The following is a 24668-nucleotide window of genomic DNA, read 5'->3' on the forward strand; positions in this document are numbered from 1 at the left end:
ATAAACATTAAATGAGAAATGTAAAATTAAGGAATTTAAATTAATATCAGAACTGTTGCCTTTGCAACTAACTGAAATAAAAATCTATAATTATACAGAACTAATATAAAAAACAATAAAAATGACAAAAGCACATACAATTAAATGAACATTGAGAATATAAAAAGTTAATGCAAATATTCATAAATACAATAATAGACTTTAAAGGGGTCATATGATGCGATTTCAAGTTTTCCTTTCTCTTTGGAGTGTTACAAGCTGATTGTGCATAGACATCATATGACCCCTTTAAGTAATACTAAAATACTTTTTTTTTTAAATCTATATAAAAAAATTGTTAACAACACATTGTTCGGTAGGTGACTGTGCTTGTTATAAAAATAAAATGTTATTGGTGAGAAACATTAGTCCCCTTAACTTTTTTGACAAGCAGGAGTTCATATCGCTCAGCTTTATACGGGTATGTTTAAAAGGCTTCCACTTGCACATACTGCAGCAAACAGACAAAAAATATTTACAGTCATTAGACATTCAGTTTGATTAGGTTTATATTAATTCCACCGGGATCAGCTGTACCAATCTCTGGAAACGAGGAACTGGATTATCAAAATTACCCACTTGATTATGCAACACCTGCAGCCATGGCAATAAGACGCCACTCCAAACTCTTTTCAACAGGCTCATTCATTAGCATCATCCACTGTTGTCAATGTGCATGACAGAGTATGCCCTTTTTTATTTAAAAGTGCCGATTACTGATATATACTATGATGCTGACGCTAAGAAATGACAGTAAACTAGTGATAAATGCAGGAACGAAGCAGTAAGGATGCTAGAATGCAAACGTCTATCACTTTGAATAAGCAGCCAAATCACAAACACTCCATCTTCATAATCCATCATCCTTACGATGTCAGAGGACATTATACCAGAGTGAGCTATGGTTGATAGAATGGGCAGACTGAATTTAAGCCCTCGACTCAATGAGAGTGTTAGTGGCTTCAGCCACCACAAACCTGTTATACCTAATAGCATGTGAGAGCTGAGAACCTGCACCCAATCAAAGGCCTATCACCCACTGATTGGGCCCCCATACACAGCGGGGCAAGCCACAACATAATCACGGCCCCGCGAGGAAGAGGTTTGGGTCATTTGAGTAGGAAAACAAACAGCAAATCAAAGCTGGCCTTCTTTCCCCGTCTGTTTCTTTTTAATTTGCATCTACAAACAAGGCCTTCATTAGACTCCTGCCGTAATGCCCCATGCAGCAACCGGTAAGATGTAAGATTGAGTGTTCTGTGTATTTCTGCCACAAGATTTCCTGTTCTCTCTGCATTTTTGTCTTCCCCAGGGTAATTATGGGATGTTCGGGGCTGCGCCCTTGTCCTCGGGCAAGCTGGTGTCTTGAATTGTTGGGATCACAGGCTTGTGAAGTCATTACGCTCTGATCAATGGCGTTCTCCGAGGGGCTGTGGACACAGTTGTGGTGTGAGCTGTGTGATTAACACCAGCTCATCACAAAGCTCAAAGGACCCAACACACAAATTAACATGAAGGCGAGAGTGGCTGCAACCGTAAATTAAGGTGGGCCGAGGGAAACGCATAAAGAAGTTATGGTGCTTAATGGTGTTTATGAAAGCAGGCCCACACAGAGAGGACATTCCAAAAGACATTGGTCAAAAAGAGGTAACCTACACCTACAAGTAGTCATACACGACGACCTTGAGTGAGTGGAGGCCTGCGGGCTAGAGTGAGCTGCGGCCGGCGACTAGAGTAAGCGGAGACCGGCGGCTAGAGTGAGCGGCGGCCGGCGAATTCGACGAAGGAGCGGCCGGCGGGCTTGCGGCAAAAACCAGATCAAACAAGTAAACACTATTAAAGGCCAAATAATAGCAAATGCGTTCCTTATTATGTCCTATCTAACTATAAAATGTAATATTTTATCATAAATTTTCACAATAATTGAAAACCATGGTTTTGTATGGTTAAAGGGGTCATATGATGTTGCTAAAAAGAACATTATTTTATTCCGTACCAAATTGTCATGATTTCAATTAAAATGAGCTTGATCAGAGCTCAATATTTCTGAAAGTCTGGTATGCCCTTTTAAGGAAACGCTTTCTTAAAGTACAACACAAAAATATATTTTTTTAAAGCTATATGATTCAAAAGGTTCTGTATAACAGGATTTACTCATATCAAATGTGCAATTGGGATATGGGTCAAAGCGGCTCTTAAACAAATGTTCCTCTATACTTTCCTCTTGAAGGCGAGACCGGCATAAAAGGTTTTATTTTAAAATAAAAGGTTTATAAAAGTAAAAGGTTTTATTCTATGACGAAAAGACTGTTTTAATAATCCATTACTAGTGATGGTTTGTTTGATGGATCACAGCAGCTTCACAGCCAATGAATGCAGGTGTGTGTGTACAGACAAGAAGACCTACACATTCACCCAGCATCCTTCAGGGCTCAGAAGCTCCCCACTAAATATAGTACATCTCCCAGATCACTGCTGCCCTTGAGGACTCAGACAAGTAGGCCAGGAGGAGAAAAATGGGGCGGCCTTGTGGTTGGATATGCAGCAAATTCAGAGTATCAATAATAGATGCCACGGTATCTAAAAATAATATTTCACCTACAATAACGTATAGGAAAAAATCAAAGTGAAGACAACATTTTCAGGTGAAGACAAATTCAAAGTTTGTGCCAACATCCCAAACTTCCTTTCTTTCCCAGTAACATTCCTTACAGTTGAAAATGTATGAATGATCAAAAAAATATATATTTTAGCCAGAGAGGATACCATATTTAGTTTGACATGAATAAAACTGAGGCTCTGAGGCATGGAAATACTGTATATTCTGTTTAATACACTGAACAAAATTATAAACGCAACACTTTTGTTTTTGCCCCCATTTTTCATGAGCTGAACTCAAAGATCTAAGACTTTTTCTATGTACACAAAAGGCCTATTAGAAAAAGTCTTAGATCTTTGAGTTCAGCTCATGAAAAATGGGGGCAAAAACAAAAGCGTTGCGTTTATAATTTTGTTCAGTGTATATTGTACTTTCTTAACATCCTGGGTCACATAACCTGCATTTCCTGAAGTTGTTTGTTCACTGAAATGTTTGATGCTTAGGTTCAATATATTAAACAGACTGTACTTTTATATAGCTTCTGCTGTGACAAAGTTTTAAAAAACTGCTTGCAGATTTACGAATGAACACTTTTAAATCATAGTATGGCAGCTCTACACCAAAAAATAATAATAAATAAACAGTGCATTCCTAATGCAAAAGCTGTTCCAAAAGGTTGACAGCTCAATCATGTTGCCTTAAAATACCCAGTTTTATCCAAATTCTAAGACTGCATTGCATAAAGAAGAAGGCAATTCCATAAAACATGAGCACCATAATGTGTAGCATGCCATTCGCTTAGCAACATGCTAAAACTATTAAACCATGTAAAAACTGGCTATTTATAAGGTTCCATCATGGTTGTGATGGTGCCTATGTGGGCAGTGAGGCAGTTCACTAGGTTTTGGAAGATAGCAAAGAAGATTTGAGTATAGAAAAAAAAAATCCTGAACACGTAAAGCGCTTAAGAACGAATAGGCCTTGTAATTTATAACCGTGAGAGATTTGCTTGGCTCTTTTTCCCACTCAAGCCTTGATCCCATCAGCTGTTTCACAGAACAATCTGGCCTCACCTGGAAGTGATGTAGCATCTGTGATTGGCTGGTGCAATTCCACAAACAGCTCGCTCTCATAGCCTGAAGAGAGTCTGATGCCTGTTGTTGAGGGTGATGAGCTTTAGCTCGTAGACGTACAGCTGCGTCTGTCTCTTTTGCCTTCCATCAAACACAAGCAGGTCTTGATTCTTTTAATGTCCTTTGGCTCTGGATTCAATCAGCAGTTCAGTTTGCTCCAGGCCGCCTTGAAGCGGTCAGTTCTTAATGTTGTTTGTCTTAAATCATCCTAAATCATGGCTGAAAAATAAAAAGACAGGTCACCTTGATGCTTTGTTGTAGCACGAGGTATTTTTCATGATATCCTGTCTAATATCTGTCTTGGCTGAGATAATTAGCCCATTAACGTTAATTAATCCATGTAGTAATGAGAACACGGGCACACCTCATCTCCCGTGGATCATTGGTAAGTTAATCAACTGCTGATTTTCAAGCCTCTGTAAATATCACACAGAACAGCAGCTTCATCCGCAATCTGGGCTAACGCACTCCTTCTGTCTTTTTAATTGACAAACAAATGCAAATACCCCCAGCCCTACATGAGGCCTCTGTATTTGGGGAGGCGCAAAACATTAATAAACGCTTCTCTCAAGTTTTGCCCAAAATTATCCGCATGAACTTCAGGTCAAATGGAGGTTTTTACTGCAAACAGAGTGAGGGAAACGCTTTATGCCAGTTGAGTCTTTGTTTATTTTCTTTAATCGCTGGCATAAAGACTAATTAAACTTCGGTTATTGAATGCACAGCATCCAATAAAGCGAAAACTCGGCTCAGCGAGAGAGCAATTATATCTCAAATCACACGGAGTTGCTCACTCCTGTCCGTGACACACCAACTGGATCTGTTAGCAAAGAAAAATGTTCCGCTTCCGATAGAAAATTAATGCCTGACATTTTTGCTTTGAACGCTGGCTGTAGCGTTCATTGTAAAGAATAGTGATTTGCGATTGCAAGGATAAAAATAATACGTGAGGATATGTGAATATCTGACATTAAAGAGTCCCTTCAGCAGATTGTGGGCTGAGGGTCGGGATAATAATTGGATAGAGAAATGCGAGGGTAAAATATAACAGATGTATGATCACGTCTTTAACCATGATGAGAATAATCGTGCGGCCCACCCGTTTGATGAGGTACCCGAGGAAGATTACAGGGAGCAGAGCAGAGAAAAATGTGTTATTAAACACTGAAGAGACACACAAGGAGAGAACCTGAGATATTATAAGGACAGAAAACACCTACTCAGAGTCCTTTTGACCACATGCCAACTATCTCACATTAGGCCTACAGCACAGAATACTTTGATGCTTTCAAAAGTCAAAATAAGCTCAAGCTGATTTATTGCTTTTTTTAAACCCTTCATTTATCTTTGTCTAGTTATCTATCCACTGATCAATCAATCAATCAGGTAATCAGTCTATTGATTCGTATGTTAATATGCCTCACATTTGATCGTTTGGCAGTAAAATCACTCTCCCATCTCACAAATACTTAAAGGAATAGCTCTCCCTTTGTTATTTACTGACCCTCATGTCGTTCCAAATCTGTATGACTTGCTTTGGTCTGTGTAACATAAAAGACTACATTCTGAGAAATTTGCAGTGTTTTTGTCCATACAACTGCAGAGAGAGAGAGAGAGAAAGAAAAACAATGGTAACCAAAAGTTAAGAGTCAACCACACCCCCCTAAAACGGCTCGTTCTAACACGCCCCCACATGTCTACGTCACTATGTGGGAAGATTTGAATAACACCGCCCAAATGTTCACGCAAAGAAAGAAGGCGTAACTTTTGTCGTCACATGTGGTTGCCGCAAGTCCGCCGGCTGCTCCTTCGTCAAATCCCCCGGCCGCCGCTCACTCAAGCCCGCCGTGTGTGATGCTATGTGTTTCATTGTGAAAGCGAAACTACTTTGTTTGGCCTTCCAAAAGCCTGGCCAATCACAGCACACTTCGCTTTTCAGACTGATGAGCTTTTGTAAAAATCGACGCGTTTCAGAAAGGCGGGGCATAGAGGAGAAACAATAATGTACAGTATGTGGAAAATAATGTGTTTTTTTAACCTTAAACCACATAAACATTTCATTACACCAAATACACCAAATAATGTTATTTTTAGCAACATCATATAACCCCTTTAAGCTAGTTCTTAGTTGGTCATGTGCTGGTCCTAAGCAACTAGCTCCTGCTCAGGACCAATTCATAACCAGCTTATAACCAGCTGAGGACCAACTTAAACCAGCTGCCATGCTTCAAAACTTACCTAACCAGCATATGCTGATTTTTTAATCAGGGCTAGTAAAGGATTTGCATTTGTTCAAGTTCTTGCAGTGCTATCAGCACTGTCGTGATGCCATTAATAACATCGCATTTACTCAAGAACTGAGTGCCTTTGCACGAAGATAGCAGGTTTCAAATTTCATACTTCCAGGGGTCTACAATAGCCGAACAACTGCTTTTAAGATAAACAGAAATGCTAACTTATACTGTAGTGTGCTCCTCCAGGCTTTATAGACCTTGTGTTAAACATCCACTTAAGTCTTGTAGTTGTCATCATGACCAACCCAGAGCTGTGTTGTTAAGCATCATCTATTTTTACTCCCTTGAAAGCTTATTATCTGGGCAAGATTTTAGATAGTCAGGAAATCATGAACCAATTGGGCTTGGATTACAAAAATAGATCAATTTTACATACAAAAAAGGGAGAGGGTTGCAGAAAATCTTAATGGCTTTTGGGTTGCTTATGATCAACTGTAATCATCTGTCACTTAACTTTATGAAACTGATGATCAAGATTTATGAAGCGCTGTCATTTGTAGCCAACTGCAGAGCAGCTGAAAACACTCTGTTAGGTCCAGGTGCATGAAATGCCGACGTGTGATATTATAGCATCTGTGAGCGAACATTTCTGCCGAAACATTCCCAAGAGCAAAACCGCATCCTGTGATTGGCATTTCTTTTAATTCATTTAAAGACTGAAGGCACACAGAACACGATGGTTATTGTGACACATTTAGACTCGGCTATTATAAAGCAATGCATTACATTAATTGCGTGGTGACGTCGTATCATAATGAACAGTGCGTGTTGTCTTCCTCAGTCAGATGGCAGGGAAAAGAACAGGGTGACAGTATGCAAAGCTCACTTAACAGTCGGCGACCCACTCAACATTTTTATTTGCAGACCCATCCATCAAGTGGATGAATAATTCATACCTGCAGCCCTTTTACTGCCCGTTGAAGAAAGATTGCTTCCATTTTTATTTCTTTCTTTTCTCCTTTTCTTGCTCACACTGTTCTGTGCTTTCCAATTAAATTAAGGGCAGTGCAGCACTAAATCTAGTGTGCTGGAGTGTGTACATGACAATTAGAGGCTGTGAGTCAGGCCACTGGTGGGGCGAAGAGAGAATGACACCGGAGGGAATTCAGAACAATTAGCCAGCCGCCCAGCGCAAAAGATACATTTGTAATTAAAGCCCCTTTGCCTGGCTGAGGCCAGCAACTAGGATAGGTAGGTCTGAATTTAGAGAGACACAGAGCCGTGGGCTGTAATACTAGGTGCAAACATTACACACCCAAGAGGGAGATAAGCACTATTTAATATCTCTGTTTGTGAAACACTTTTGACAGTGGAGGCTTTGCTTTAGGCAATGTGAGACACAATTTTAGATGCCATGACCTGTAAACTGATAATAAATTGACTGTAAAATGTAGACCAAACTGTTTTTATGCTTATTTGTCCAAATGTGCTGCTTTTGATTCTTACACAAAAACACAATTTCAGTCCTCTCTGTTTGTTTACTCGTTATTAATCTGTTTCAAAGGCACAGTTGTATATTACAGCTATACTGTTCGGGGTGATGTAGCACAGCGGTTAACTACCTAGACTGGTAATTGAAAGGTTAGATTTATATTTATAGAATTTATCAATTTATATTTTACCAGTATTTATTTATTTATTGGAGCTCCTATTTAATTCAATATTCAATTATCATAAGACATTGTACACATTTGTTCATACATAAAACCGTGCAAGTTTTTAATATTTGAAAAAATTGTTTTATATACTGTCAACAATTTAATAAATGTAGATTTCAGTGTCTACCATATTATGTATGAAGTATGAACACCAATGATTACTAATGAAATCATCCTGTATAGGTTCAAGTGACAAGGTATGATCCATGAGCTATCACCACTGCGCCCCTGGGCAAGACACTTGACCCGGGTTGCTCCAGAGGGACTGTCCCTTTAATAAATTTACTCTAAATGACTTTGGATGAAAGCGTTGCTAAATGACTCGTAATTACAACAGCTCTTGTGGAGTCTTTGCAACTTTGAAGATGAAGTTTTTAATCACTGTGCCATTATACCAACACAATACAAAACAGAAACAAATAGGTTCCCAAATAGCTGAGATCTTCTGCCCAAACCCACTCCATTAGGATAGGAAAATGTGTTTCAACATTAAAAAATACACACCATAAAAGCTATTAGGTTACCTCATCCTCTACCCACGCTCTGGATCAGAATTTGGCCCTGCTGGTAAATGCTGCATGGATGGCCAAAAGTAGCAGAGCATTGAACGTGTGAGAGTCTATAAAGCAAAGATGGCAACATCCAGGTCGCATACTTCTGGGCTGCACGCACCAGTAGCGCAACGACCATTGAGATTAATGGGAATGCTAACAATGAAAACTCTCTCTAGGTATATTAGACCTCCTTCCTCTGTATAGAGTTCTCCAGAATCCTGTAGCTGCTCCATTAGCGATCACTAAGATTTCCGTTGAACAGAAGGCAGTTTCATCCAAAGTTTCAGAGATATTCTGCCAGCATCAGCAACTAAGAAACAGTTAAAGTTTTGAACAAAACTTGGAAACTTTGAAAATATATACATATATTTTTATTCCTAACTAGACGGTGACAGGCGAAAAACTTAATTTGAACCTTGAAGAGCCAGGCTACCATTCCAGATTATCATCACTGTAACTATGCCCCTGAGCAAGCCACTTCTACCCCTGTCTGCTATTGGATGCTTTTAACTGTCCTTGTGCTCTGAACCATTTCAGTCTTTCTGTAGGACTGAAGAATAAATATTTAAGAAACTAGTTTTTTTTGGTAGCAATCTGCTGAAGCAGGGTCAACAACAGCTAAAACATACAAGTGAATTTGCAAGAGAAAGAGAGAGACATTGTAAAAGGGTTCTTTCAGTTTTGAAGTATTTACTCTTTCTGATGACTTTTTCCTGAGATGTGCCTCACCATGGAGATGATGACTAAAGGGAACAGGATAAGAGCACTTGTGCAGCTGCCCACATTGCACTGCAATCACAACAGAATGTGCTTCTATAGCGCTCCTTCAATTAAAGTCCCTAGTGTATTGTTAATAACAGAACAACCCAATAAATAGAAACACAGGTCAAAAAGAGTAGTGGGTAACATGTTAAAAAGAGTTTTACTAGACAGCTATATTTTTATTTCCATAAAACTTATATGAAATTCACTAAGAATTTTTTTTAAAGATTTATATTTTTGCCTTTATGACAGGATAGATCAGAACTCACAGGAAGCAAAGCAGGAGAGAGATAGGAGAGTGGGATCAGGAAAGGTCCTCGAGTTGGGATTCGAACTCGGGACGCCCTGTAGCGCAACGGTGCTATATGTTGGCGCGCTGCCCAACAAAGCAGTCGGCGCCAACAAAATTCACTAAGAATTAGTTGTACTCACTGACAGTGTCACTTACTAACTAAATTAATTATGCTAATCAATCAATGTGTAAACTTGCGCCAATTTTTTTCACAGATGCTCCTAAATACTAGATTGTAGAGGATGCAATATACTACTACAATCTGTTGGAATTTACTGGAACTGTTCAGCATCACACAAACTTCTGGCTGGCTATATGGCCAATTATAATGTTTTGTTCCTATAGAAAATGTACACAAATATCTCTTCATAATATTTCAACTGGTTTCTATGGGTGGTAATTCTGCAAAGTTAATAGTTTCACCAAACTATTCGCTAAACGCCCCCACAAGGACAGTAATTCCAGTAAATTTGGACCTTGTGGGACTTTTTTTTTTTTTTTGGTCCCTTTGATGAAAAAGGGTTATAAATCATACAGAATGATCTGTTTTAGAAATCTAAAATATAAAGTTTTGTGTGAGGGAAGGGTTTGGGGGTATGGTTAGGGTAAGGGGAAAGAAAACAGTTTGTACATTATAAAAAGCCTTACATCTATGGAATATCCCCATAAAACATGGAAACTCAACGTGTGTATATGTGTGTGTGCACTTTTTGTGAGGTGTTTTAAGAAAGAAAGTTAGTTAGGGGTTGAAAGAATGAGTGATTGAAAGAAAGAGGGTTTGAAAAAAAATGTTGAAAGAGAGTTTGAAAGAAAGAAAGTTTGAAAGAAAGAAAGAAAGAAAGAAAGAAATGTTTAAATCCTTTTCACAATCCAAAAATGAAAACCTACTATATAATACAATATAAGAATGTTGCAGGTTTTACAATTACAACAAAAGAACACAAACAAACAACTGATCAATATCTTGTGCACATTTTCATTCTCATTAGCATATGATTACAAGCACTTGCTGTTACACTGAACACAATATTACATGGATTTTAATGAGACACTTTTTTTTATGCTGCCAGTCAAACTGTTCGAGTCCACAGAGGAGAGGGAGTAAGAGAGAAGCAGAATCATACTTGAAACTGAAAGGCCTGTTAGTGAAACCTGAATACAAATGAAACGATTATTAAAAAGGTCAGGGACTTTTTTTTCTGAAACATTTTTTTTTCAGACTAGGAAGGGGTTGAAAGGGCAGAACACTGTGCCTTGATTAGTGAGGTTACACAGGCAACACATGACTATTACCTCCCAAAAGTTAAGGGGGCTAATATCTACTGTGACATTTTGCAGAGGGGGGTTTTAATGAAGTGTGCATTTCCTGCTCACAATCACACATTTGGGCAGGCTTGCTGAAGTATTTTTGTGGAAGTGACAGTTGTAATTACTTAGAGAAAAAAGTTTGGAGACAAACTCCAAGGGACTCTGTGAGGTCAGTGGAAGTGCTGTGCACAATGGAAACCTGATTGGGTTTCATTACCATAGGAATGGATGAGGTCTCGGGCAGAGGTTTCCAAAGGGTGTCACACCTGGACGATAATTGCCTGAAATAGCATTCAAATATTATAACCTGAGGTGACTGTGTTTTCTCTCATGTAAAATATGTGATTTTTCTTATACAGTGGTGATTTAATGCTTAGGGCCTCTCACTTACTCAGACCAGTAAGAGACTGGTAACTGACCCTGTTTCACTTCTTAAAAAAGGAATATGAAATTTTATTTGCTTAAAAAAAAAACACTAAGCCTATTTTAACTCTTTCCCCGCCACTGATGGAATTTTCCAGCTTTCTGTGTTTTCACTGTCACATGGTAGGGGATGCATTTACGCATCTTCTAAAAGTGAACAGAATCTCCAGATCAGAACTCAGGAGAAGAAGCACAAACAACTGATTGCATAAGCAGATGGATATGTAAAATAGCGAAATCATTGAACATTTAACAGCATATAAACATTATGGAATGAAATGTCAACCCAGGAAGTGTATTTTAATCATGGTTCTGAATATAATCTGTAGTCTTTCACAAAAACAATTTTCTCAGTTTTTTGTTAAAAATACTGCTTTTCATTGATGTTGTTAAACTTGCCCACGTCCAAGTGTTAATGAAAAAAAAAAAGAATGCATAAAGCTAGAATAAAATGTTTTGTTGTTGTTGTTGTTTAAAAGGAGAGGCTTGTTTCTTTCTTTTGACATATTGCATGCTCAGATATTCATACAACAAATATTCTGGGGGCCATGAACATTTATTGGGGTCATTTATTTATGACAGAATTATTTATTATGACAATTACAACCCCCCTCCACACTTCTAATTATGATTAAGCAAAGAGAAAAAAAAAATCTAATTACCTTAATGTGGAAAAAATTGTTTTATATTAATTCAATGATCAAGTATTTTATACATAGTGGTATTATTTGGTGTGCCAACTTGAAATCATGCTGATTTAAATAATATGATATACAAATATAGATATTTGTATTATAGTAATTACCTTTTTAGAATAATCAGAAATACAATTGAAAAACATCTGGGTATATTATGATAAGCAGAAATTGGGGATACAATCCTCTCAGTTGTTTTATGCATAACATAATAGCTTTTTACCGTATTGTGTTTGTATAACCTGGGTGTTCTAGCTTTGTTGTGTCACTCTCTTGAGTGTAAACACAGTTTCAATTTCACTTCCTGTCAAAAAATGTGTGATGTATGAGTAGTGGTCAAAGCAATAGGATATAATAATAAAACATGAAAAATCATTTTAATTAATAACAATGGCAGAGAATGCTACAAAATTCCATTAAATATAACAAAAATCACTCAAAAGATGCTTTACATATGAAATACCAAATGTGACCGTAAAATACCAAATGAATAATGCTGAATGTACCCGTCTTACTACAAAAAACTTGATGGTTGATAATTTACATCAGTACACGAAAAGATCTTCACCCCATTTTCTTTTTACCAGACACACCGTTGTAATCTGAAGTGTTCTGTGAATGAGGGCAGGCTCAGGCAGACGTGCCTGACAGGTGTCACAGCCTCAATCTGTCTTCAGCGTCATACAGCACCACCCTTCACTCTCACTGCAAAAAAACCAACCACTGCCTCACATGTGAACAACAGACAGTGCACTAGAGAAAAAATAATCTGGCTTCAAATTAATCTTATGTTATCATATTTTGCTTATTCGATTAATTTTAATCATGCTATTCATTCAACAAAATAACAAGTGGTTTTATATGTTTAAATCACAGTGCCAATAAAGGTCCTGTGCATGTTGTGATTGGGGGAGTGGCCACAGCTTTGCACATGAAAATTTAATTATGTGGGCCTAAACAAGCTGTGGTTCTTGTTGTTAATTAATAGCAGTTACATTTGGTTACATTGTTGCGTTTACAATTTTCCTTTCTTAAAGGCAGAGTAAGCGATTTCTGGTAGCCAATGTTGATATTTGAAATCACCAAAACAAAATTAATTGAATTGAATCGAATCGAATTTAATTGTGAATCGAATCGAATTGTTCTTAATTTGCAAAAATCGTTCTTGAATCGAATCGAAAACCTATGAATCGTGAAGTGAATCGATTCGCTGTCTACCCAAAGATTCACAGCCCTAATATTATCCTATTTAAATCAATGTGATAAACAAGTTATGTTAAAAGTAATCTAAAAGTAGTCTGATTATATTACCTACTGTAAAATGTGTAATGGATTACAACTACAATTTGAAAGTAATCTACCCAAGCTCTGCTAATAACTAATGCAAATCTTATGCTAAATGCATACATGCAAATGTAAGGTACAGTTTACAGAAGCAAAAATTCCAGTTTCATCAGTATCTGAGCATCAGTAAGTCTAAAAGAAGCTAATCTTGCAGTAAATCATGCTGCTATATCTGCATTTTTAGTAAAATGCTTTTAAATAAACATTAAACAGTGGTAGGAGATTATAGTGTATCCACAATCTCATGTATACATTTCATTTAAGTAGAGTGAATACGAGTAGATGTAGGTTGAATTTGCTCGATTTACTCGGCATGACTGAGTGAATATAACAAAGAAATATATGTATGTTTATCTCACAATAAAAAAAGTGTAAAATAACCCATTTTGTTTAAAAACAGCTTTGAAAGCTAAACTGTGTAAAATGAATTTTCGACGTTTCGATGAAATAAAAGATTATTGGAGTACATAAGTGGGTTCAGTGGGTTACTTGCAATTTCTTTGTTATTGTGAAATTAAGCCTACTAGCAGTTTCTGAGCTAAAATTGTTTCTATGCCACATTTTTTTCAGTGTAGAAACTAGTATCCTCAGCTGGAAACCCTCACAAATAAAATACCTGCAAAATAAAACCACTGATTTATTTCCTAAAGGTCACAAAATGAGCGAGGGCTAATATATAGCATGCTGCACGCTTGGTGCACCACGGAACAAAGGGAGCTCATTGAAGGAATAATAAAATACTCTCCTGTTTCCCCTTAAATGGCATATCAGGGTGACAGATTACTCTTAAGCAGTGCACACACACATGTTCGCACACAGCTCATGCATGGTAATTTCCTGCATGCTGCTCAATGCTCACACCTTCACTGCACTGCAACAGGGGACAGCGACAATGATCTATAGACCAAATTAACTCTCTTTACAATCTCTCTCTCCCTGCTTTCTGCCACTTATGTGCATGGAGCAAACTCTGACCTCTGCTGTGACACTCAAGGACAGATGTCCCTCCCTTCCTCTCTTATATTCCTTCTCCAGCTTCCTCCTTCCTCAAGAAATTTGGATAACGTTGCCTTGCGTCTATACACTTGTCCTGCTGTACTTGTTCAGAGAGATAGAAGGATGGATAGACAAGATCTTAGTGCTGTTTCGCCACTTTCAACTGTCAACATGCATTACTCATTCCGACACCTTCATTTAGGCTCATCGGACGCAATGAGCAGCTCATGGAGGGCAGGATCCAAAACCCAAAAACGGAATGAAATGAAACAAACACACTGTTCGGGCAGTTGGCGCCACTTACTCAATGCCAGACTCTTTGGAACTGACTGATTGCTGGTGAACAGGCAGGCAGCTGTGGACAAAATGAGCACCAGAGGGCTGGTTATAAGAGACCGGGAGATTGTTCTTGGTGATATATTGACAAAGCACACAAGTTGTCATCACAGCATGGTTGTCCATCAGAAAGACTCCAAGGGCAAGCGCTTATTGACTCTAATTTTGCTGTGCCAACCATGGAGTCAAAGTTTGACTGGTTAGCATGACGCCGTTAGCCCCTGTTAGTAGATGCCCTAACTAACTACATCGTACACTGACGGCCATTTAAAAGCAGTTGTGCATTCTGACTAATTTTTGTGAAAACATGCTATACACTACTATTCAAAGGTTTGGGGACAGAATTATTTTTTTGTCTGTGAATACTTTTACTGAGCAAGGACGCAATAAATTGATCAAAATTGAGGTGCAAAGACATCTATAATAAAGACAGATTTGTATTTCAAATGCACTTTCTTTGTATCAAAGAATCCTGGAAAAAAAATATATTGAGCAACACAACTCTTTTCAACAGTAAGAAATATTTCAAATATTTAATCACTATATTAAAATGATTCATGTAGAATAATGTGACACAGAAGAATAAAAATTGAAATACCTGCTGAAAATTCACCAAAAATAAATAAATAAAATAGAAAAGTGTTATTTTCAATTATAACAATATTTCACAGTATTACTGTTTTTTAATAAATGCAGCCTTGTTGAGTATAAGAAACATCTTTCAAAAGCATTACAAAAAATCTTACCAACCCCAAGCTTTTGAATGCTAGTATATACTGCTAATATTTCATTATATTATATAATATGTTTTACCAGTGCCGTTTCTTTTTATTAGGGATCTTTAAAGCGTGAAATTGACTCCACCCCCTTAGGTTTTTACCATGATCTGTGTGGATGTGCACAGCACCAACCGTTGTACTTTATGTCATAATAAATCTGTGGAGAGTGAGTGATGGACATTCATTCCTTTATCAACCTCAATTAAGAAAGCAATATAGGTGCAACACCTGCGTCCACAACACCATAAACTTCAAATGCTTCAGTCTGAAAGACAACAAAACAATATGAACCTGACTGTTCACTGTCTTCAGCCATACTGCAAAACTTATTTTCTGTAATCAGTGTTTTTTTTTTCTTTCTATTTTTCCAGGTATAACATATAAATATCCTTAAAACAAGATATATTCAGTCCCAAAATTTACTTCCAGATTATAAAATTTGTTTTCAGAGAATACCTTAAATTCCTCAAAACGACATATCTCTACTTCAAAAGGTCAAATAAATGTAATAATAATAATAATTAAAATAATTAATTTCATGTCTTACACCACTGGCATTTCGGGTCTCGTTTTAAGCATAAACCTAAATAAATTTTGTAAAGACAATCATAGGAAAAATATATATTTGCCAATGGGAAAAAAAATGAAGAATTAAAAAAGAAATCATTTTAAAAGAGATAGAGATATTCTACATTTTCTAAAAGCTGGTCTTAAAGGCAAAGTTTGAAAATGAAATCAAAAGCGGAATTCTGTCATAAATTTTCTCACCTTCTTGTTGCTCCAAACCTGTACAACCTTTGCCTGTAGAACATAAAAAGTGGCATTTTGAAGAATTGTGGTTATTGTAAGAAATTACAGTATGGTAAAGCACATGAGAAATGTACAGTATTTTGTTTTAATAATGCTCACAATAGATAATTGTACTGAAAATATGTAGCACAAAAATACAGATCATTCATTTTCATTCAATTTGACCTTGCCCCCAAAAATGCATGCACAAACAGGATATGTGAGAGATAATAAGTGATGTTTATAGCAGTTGTTTTTCAAGCTGAAACAAGCACTGTTATTTTTCGACATTGAAACTGCTGCCATGGTAATAACTGTCATCACTTATGGTGTCCAGAAAGAAAAATGAGGCATGAAAAAAACACCCACATTGTATGACAGACAGTTTCCTTACAATTTCCCTCCATAAAATCACCCTGTCATATGGCTTGTTCCTCTTGTGAGGGCAGTGACAGAACATTTCTGCTAAAGATGGAGGGGTTAAAGGAGCTGACAGCAGGGAGGAACATCAGTGAGGCCGTTGCAGATGGAAAAAGAGAGAGAGTAGGAGAGAGACGAACAGTTTGATTGACCGCTTCAAGTATCTGCTTATCAAGACCTTCTGGATGTGTCATATGAAGAAACTCCTTATTCCCTACCTAAAATTGCTTCGTGCCAAACAGATGTGCCAGGCACATGGACAATAAGCATATAATTTATTATGAAGCAGAAAAAAAAATGTCTATACAATATTGTGTTATTTCGGTTCCAAAGACAATAAACTTTGCAATGATACTGCTTTTAGAGCATTCAAGATTCTTCAAAAGCTTCCAAGAAGCCAAAAACTCACCCTCGTAACTTCTAAAAGATTTACAAATTGGAAAAAAAACAAAACCTGCACACAAAAGAAGATCCAATACAGATTGAACAACACTGAACCTCAGTGGACACTTAAACACTTTCACAGGTTTGGAATGATACAATTAAACAACAATGATACAATTATACTGTTTTCATTTTTGGGAAGGGTGCAATTTTAGGCTGATGTTTTCTCCCATTATACTTTACAACTGTAAAATAGTTACTATTCACTAAAACAATCTAAATACCCTAAACCTTCACAGTCTATGCTGAAAGAACCCTTCAAAGGTTATAAATAATACAGAAATACTGTTTGTGCCGTTGAAAATAACCCTGAAAATTCCTTTAGCAAAGAATATTGATGTCTCCCACACTCTGCATGCACTCAATGCCTTTACAAAACTATGAATAAGAAATAAAATGAGATGCCTGCCAACATATTATGGTTAGGTCTCCAATAGATATTACGCCAATTGATATTTTATGTCCAATACTTTACAACAATATTCGTCCATTTGTTTCTGTCTGTATTCAAAGTGTGTATTGGCACTGGTGAAGTGCAGGCTAGTTTGTTGTACATGTTGTTGATTGTCAGCTCAATTACTAAGCTGAAGGCAGTGTAAAACATTATGTTACTACAACAGAAGATGAGTTCTCATATAAAACATACAATTCTCTCAGGGCTCTTAGGCTATAGCTTATTTGAACGAATATGTATTTTATAAAGTGCTATATAAATGTGACTTGACTATGGCTTTTCACACTGCTAACCCCGGGTTATCGTCGTTCTAAACCCCAGGTAAAAGAACGTTTCACACTTGTAATTTAGAAGCGGAGTTAGCACCACTTTTTATTCAGGGTTCTCAAACATGTACTGTTTGCAACGATGGTGTTTTAATGTTACGGCTAGATGCTCAGCAACAGACACCAACATAAACACACCGCGTTGCTTAATCTGTTCAGCGTTTGAGGGGAAATGTCAAATGGTGACGGAAGGCATGTTAATTGGAGTGAGGAAGAGACTTTTATTCTTACCTTTATAGTCCAAAAAGTCAGGAAAAACTTGATATTACAGCTTATCGAGGATGCGCAAAGAGCCTTCATGTTGCATTCATCCAATCACACTGCAAATATGCAAATAAAAACATCAACCCAGGTTCAAATGTGTGGCGTATATAATATCGATGATTAACCCTGGGTTTAGAATGCCCCAGGGTTAACTATTTCAAGAGTGAAAAGCCTATGAACACTAGGAGAATCAAAAAGGCCACATGCTTGCCCACATTCTTGCTTTACTGCCGCCACCATGAAGTAAACCTTCATTTTATAAAAGGACACAGATTTAATTACCATTTTTATGTTGGTATATGAAAAAGATATTAACGTGAAGCTAATCATTTAACTCACTTAACCTTGGTTTGATTGCTTCAATTCCACCATACTTACTCTGCCTCCGCAGGTCTTTTCACGATGCATTATTTAAAGCCGAAACACAGTACATCTGCATCATGAATATAGTACACTAGCGCCATCCGTTTAGCACTGGATCATCTACATAACGACTTAGAGGAGACGTCTTCACTTTCATTGAGTTATCAAAGTATTTGTCCCTTGAGATTTACCCCTACAACTTCAAACGCACAAGATTTGTCTTCCACAGAAGTAAAATGCTGCTCTTCAAATGCAGTTTATTTTAAAAATCTAGTCTGTAGATTGTCAAACTTTCTTTGATTTATTAGTTGCATGAAACAATTCTGGTTCTGCTGGTAAATTGAGGCAAATCTCATTTAGAGTTTAATACAAACTGGAGTGATCAAAGGGGGAAAAAGCCATAAAATAATTTATGTATTGCCCTCCAAGCAGCTGAATGTTTCTAATTACGCTGACAAAAATATCAATCATATAAAACATTCAAATGTATTCCATAAGCCCCCTCACTTTAAAAATTCTTTGTAATTCGCAATTTGGTGGCAGGTGATGACCTGCTTAGCCGTTCACACCTCTCCGTCTGGGCTTCGGTAGGTGGCTAGACAAGGCTGTTGTAGCTAAATAATTTACTACAGAGGTAATAGCGTGGTCACAGGCTGTCCCTGCAGAGCCGGTGTGCAATGTCTGCCAAATACAAAAACCAAGGTCAAAACCTTCAGCAGAAAAGAACAGTAGAGCCAAGTTATGTGTCTTTTCTTATTAGAATCAAGGGTAAATCTCAGCCTAAAAGTCAATGTTAAAATAATAAACCTAATGTCACTGAGAGCAATCAAATGCAAATTAAGTCCAAATGAAATATTTAGTCATTTTAATAAGTCATGCTTGGTTTCTACATGAACAACTGACTTCACATTCCCCATTGTTGCATATTCTCTGTGGTTTCATATCACTTTTTGCCAATAGCCGAACTAAAAGAGACCTCTTTAAAGAGGCATTACAGAATATTTACTATGTCCTTCAGTGGTTAATTGACTCCAGTGAGTAGTGCCATCCTGGGGCCGTCACGTTATGTAATATTGAGCAGCCGCACATAGGAGGGTTATAGCCCTGCAGGCTTAGTGCTGGTGATGAGACAAAGTGCCACTGAACTTCCACTGAACCTGGGGTAAATCTGAGGTCAGACACAGCGTCACTTCACCCCCACTTACCAGCACACCGCAGATGGAGCTACCTCTGGGTGACTTCCTGTGACAAACAAAGCTTTGTGTTGACATTTTCTGATGAATTATTGATAAATTTAACTATATTTTAATCATTTGTGGTGCCTTAAAAACGGAATGTAGTTGCATGATCCAATCCACTGAACACAGCTGATCTCAGGGGAGTCAATTAAAGAAGTAGATCATGATGAGGTTTATCCGAGAGATTATTTGGTATTTGTTTATTGGGAATATGACTATGAATACATTACTGTGCAGCAATTTTTCACCCTGACCTCACTGTGAATGTGAACACCATCTCTGATGCCTTTAAATAATGCATTTGAGCATGTTGGAATACTTTACTTTTATGGCTCGATTCTTGAAGTGTATGGAAAAAAAATCAAGAAAATGTTCAGCATCTCTAAGAAAAAGCAGTATAATAACACTAACTGCCAAAATCCTTGTTTGTTTGCTATTAATCTTAACTTTTAAAATGAGAAAAAAAGCCTGCAGTGAACACTGCAGAAAGAAAAAAAACACTTGTATTTAATTGGTATCTTTGTTTTGTTTTTCCTCTACATACATTAAGCAAACATCTCACCAAATTTAGTGTTAATATCTTACCGCAAAACAAGATCATTTTAATACTAATTAATAATAGTGTTGCAGTGCAATAAGGCAAACGTTTTTAGCCAAGTCTCTGAGTTAAGGTTGACTATTTTTTTGTTAAATGGCATAAAAATGATCATTTCAGTTTTACATTGAAGGAGGATCAGAAAACAAACGTTAGACATTCAAAGTAACTTAACACACCAAACCAAGTGACTTCCAGTCATCATTAAAATACCCGACTAAAGCTCAAACAAATGTTTTATGACAGATCAGAACCTGAATAAGCAGTCTAATCAAGGACAGCTGATATCTAAATGTCAGCACGCACACACTTATCAGTACTCAGAAATAATTTACTTACATTTTAGGATTAGATTAAAAATAACAATATAAAATATGATCCCTAGAAAATGTGTAATGTGATTCTAATCTGCATACCAAAGAACAGAGCTCAAATTTAAAAATAAAAATGAAATTACAGTAATTTTGAAAGAATGTACTGGAGGAAAGCATTGAAAAAGATAAGCTCTCCTTTTTGAAGGCTTGGAGTATCAAGTCTCTCCACAGCATCAATAAACAGACAGAGAAATGCTTTTAAGGAGAGACAAGACACTTTCTCCATTACAGTTCATCTTTGTGGTTCAGGAAGAGTATTTACAGAGCATGTACAAGAATTACAAATGGAATGCCCAGAATGTCTGTCAGGAAAGAAAAAGCTTCAATATATTCACCCGGTATCGATTCACAAGACACAAGTGAAATATACTTGTACAGCTTTGGATCTGCCCTAATCAGTATGTGTAAATGAGGATGTTGATGAAAGTCTGTTTTCATCACATTTATACTTTGAGAAAGACCCAGAGGATACTGCAGAAACATTAGCTCCTCAGAAACACTAAGACTAGGGGTGTGTAACAAAAGTCACTAAAAGCTAGTCTTTATCTGTCTGTTCTATACCATTCAGAAATGTGGGGTTTGTATTTATGTTTTTTTTTTTTAGTATTTTATGCTCACCAAGGCTGCATTTATTTGATCAAAAATACACTAAAACAGTAATACTGTGAAATATTAATTTAAAATAACTTTTTTATTTCAATATGTTCTAAAATGTAATTTATTCCTGTGGTGGTAAATTTGAACTTTCAGCAGCCAATACTCCAGACTTCAGTGTCACATGATCCTTCAGAAATCTTTCGAATATGCTGATTTTCTTATTATTATCAATGCTGAAAACAGTTGTGCAGCTGTGGAAACTATGACAATTTGGATCATTTAAATGCATTCTTTCTGAATAAAAGTGTTAATTATTATTATTTTTTTTTTAAATCATCCTGACCCCAAATGCTAATGTACATGAAACAATGTGTAATTGAATATTTGAAGGATTACATATACACTGTATGCAAATCTGTTTTGTATGTGACAAGTTATAAATTACAAGTTACAAGTACATGTTAGCTAGATTTTAACTATTTAATTTGCAGGGAACTGAACCAAGCAGCTAAATTACCACAAACAAATGATCGTCCATGTAAAAATGTCAGTGATACAAGTGTATTCCCTCTAAATCAGAACATGGCCACTCTCTTTTCTGATTCATTACAAGCCATAAGAGACAAAACCCCAATCTTTCGCACCAATTTACTCATGAACGACGGGGAATTTCCAGCCCCCTCTTTAAGGCATTAGCAGAAAAGTGGTAGAGTGGTGAATTCAGTGGGAAAATCAATGATGCAGGACAGGACTAAAATTATTTCATTGTCCGAGTTCTTTATTAACATTAAACAGTCACTCAAGGGAGAAAAGCATCATGCTGTTCTCTTGCACTGTGAGGCCCGAGGACACATAACACACTGGCATGCTTTAGTTGCATGAGTACAGCTCATCACAATGGCCCTTCAGTGTGTCCAACACCTCAGAGGCAGAGTTAGCAATCGGTCTTCAGCTACCCCTGCAACATCCACTCTGATTCCCTGACTGCTTCCTATATCGCCTATAGCACAATGGGAGCCGGTGAGGTGCTGTCGGGCAGCATATCAATCCCTCCCATCCTCTGCAGAGAAGCTCGGGCTCCATTAAGATGCAGTAAGGGACTCCGATCCTGAGCCGGGGCGGGGGCCTTCTCTGTTTGGTATTCATCTACCTGCAGAGCTATCAATTCAGGTCTTTCAGCGCAGGGCTCAGACGTGTCATCAGGGGATGTTGTTCTCGCCTATTGGTTGCCGCAGGTTCGCAGGGCCCTGGTTAATGCCGCTAAAAGCATTAACTCTAATAGATTCCAGCGATAAAGGCAAGAGGGCGGTTTGATGATGATTGACTTCTTCGGTAATGAAAATCTGCCGCTACTGAGAATGGAGCGGCCCTATGGAAGAGGTTTAAGAATTGTGGCTGATGCCACAAAAGTAAACGAGAAAAAAAAGAAAAGAAAGAACGGGAGGGATGGGATTAGAAAGCCCTTACAGTACGTGAATCGTGTGCAGGAACTCTTTGTTTTATCAAAAAACTATATGACTTCACAATAGCTAACAAGAGCTAAAGGTAACACTTTATTTCGATAGTCCACTTTAGACATTCTATTAACAGTAAGTAACTTTGCAACTACATGTCAACTAGCAGTTAGTAGAGTATTAGTAGACTGTCTGCTTAATATCTTCTAACACTTTATTTGTCAACTTATTCTACTAACCCTAAACCTACCCTAACAGTCTACTCTGAGAGTTAGTAGACATGTAGTTGCAAATTAATGAGAATTAGTTGACATGTAGTTGACATGTAGTTACAAAGTTACTTATAGTTAATAGAATATCTAAAGTGGACTATCGAAATAAAGTGTAACCGAGCTAAATGACTTTAGTATCACAGGAGACATTTGATGAGTGGGCCAAAGCTATTTCTCACTACAAGGCAAACTTTTGAGATAGCTCATGGGTAAACAGAAATGTACCCAAAGTTCACCCAAATTGAAAATTCAGTCATCATTTAGTCATGTCATCCCAAAAGTTTATGACTTTTGTTTTCTGTGGAACACAAAAGAAGTTATTTAGAAGAATGATTTGTCCAAACAATGAAAATCAACGGGGTCCAAAACAACACTGGACTTTATAAAATAAAACAAAGCGGAAACATCAATTTAAGGTGATGCTGCATGTTGCCAAAACAAGATGTACAGTATTGTCAGGAGTAAAAAACTGGAAAACAGAACCTTTCACCACACTGAAAAATCATAACTCACACTATAGTATTTCAGTAGCTAATTAGTGGCATGAACAACTATGAAATGCAAAATTTAGAAATACTTATCCAATCTGGCAGCAACAACACTTTTGCAAAGGAAGAAATAATAAAATCTTAAAATATTTAATATAGTACAATCAATCAATAAATAGTCCAAAACAGTTGCTTTGTCAAGAATTTACTGTAAAAAGTGAAAATCTACTTCTAATGGGCAAATAATTATCTACTTTTCCAATGGAAATCCACTGGTATTAAAATGCCTTTGCATAGGCTATTTTATAGAATAACAAAACAGTTAGCATTGCTACAAATATAACCTTATGTACTGTACCTTGCTAAAAAAAACGTATATAAAAAATAGAAACAAAAGATTATTTAAATTAGTAAACTGGAGACCACAAAAATGTGCACAGGCTGGCTTTGATGTAAGTCAGAAGTTATTTAAAGCTGCAGTCCGTAACTTTTTTTGGTTAAAAATGATCCGAAATCAATATTTGAGCAAGTACATAACCAGCCAGCGTTCAAAACTATCACCTTACTTTAGCCCGATTCACAACGTTTATCTTATAATAATATTTTCTAATTTGAGTGGTACGGGTAGGTTTTTACGGGAAATTCGAGCATGGCGCTGTGTCATTACGTCACGTCTGTAAACATAAAGAAGTTTATAAATGTGCTTCTGATTACAGATAGCCTGGGATTACACAAGATTTGTATTTTAAAGACAACCAGTTCGAAGGGAGCATAATTTGCTTTTTGGGTTAAAAGAATTTCTTAACATGAAATTTGAATGGTATGACAATTAGAGATTAGACTATACAGAAACTGAAATCTACATGCTAATACACACTGTATAGGCAATGCTGATGTTGTTAACATTAATAATTTGAGAATAAAGTATAACAATAATAATAAGTTGAACGGTTTGATGTGATATGAGCTAACCGATCTTTAGATTAAATCACCATTGGTAGCGCTCTACATGCTAATACACACTGTATAGGCAATGCTGACGTTGTTAACATTAATAATTTGAGAATAAAGTATAACAATAATAATAATTTGCATGGTTTGATGTGATATGAGGTAACCGATCTTTAGATTAAATCACCATTGGTAGCGCAATTTATTGTAATAATTTTTTCCTCAGTTGGTCAGAACAAACATGGCAGACTTGTTACTTACTTGTTCAGATGACAATATACGGTGAAAATTCTTATTTGGGTCATATATTCCAAGACATAGGCTAGAATCTGTGATTGCGAAGTAAAGTAAATATCCACACCAGTGCAGTGACTGACTGCCACACATACTCTTCAGAACATTAGATTCATCCGCGCTGGAGCCGTGC

At 36.9% G+C, this 24668-nt stretch overlaps 1 long non-coding RNA gene across 1 annotated transcript in view; it reads right to left on the reverse strand.

Moving 5' to 3' along the window:
• Window positions 1–12355: 12355 nt before the first annotated feature.
• LOC107727331 (uncharacterized) overlaps window positions 12356–24668 on the reverse strand; it is a 15565-nt gene continuing 3252 nt past the window's right edge. Inside the window, exons 2-4 of the long non-coding RNA XR_001638342.1 lie at window positions 17877–17965; window positions 15981–16013; window positions 12356–12462 (exon numbers count right to left, since the gene is read on the reverse strand). This is a non-coding gene — a long non-coding RNA (uncharacterized LOC107727331). The remainder of the gene's footprint in view (window positions 12463–15980; window positions 16014–17876; window positions 17966–24668) is intronic.

The sequence above is a fragment of the Sinocyclocheilus rhinocerous genome, unplaced genomic scaffold (assembly GCF_001515625.1).
Source record: "Sinocyclocheilus rhinocerous isolate Xijiao unplaced genomic scaffold, SAMN03320098_v1.1 scaffold427, whole genome shotgun sequence".
Taxonomy (NCBI): domain Eukaryota; kingdom Metazoa; phylum Chordata; class Actinopteri; order Cypriniformes; family Cyprinidae; genus Sinocyclocheilus; species Sinocyclocheilus rhinocerous.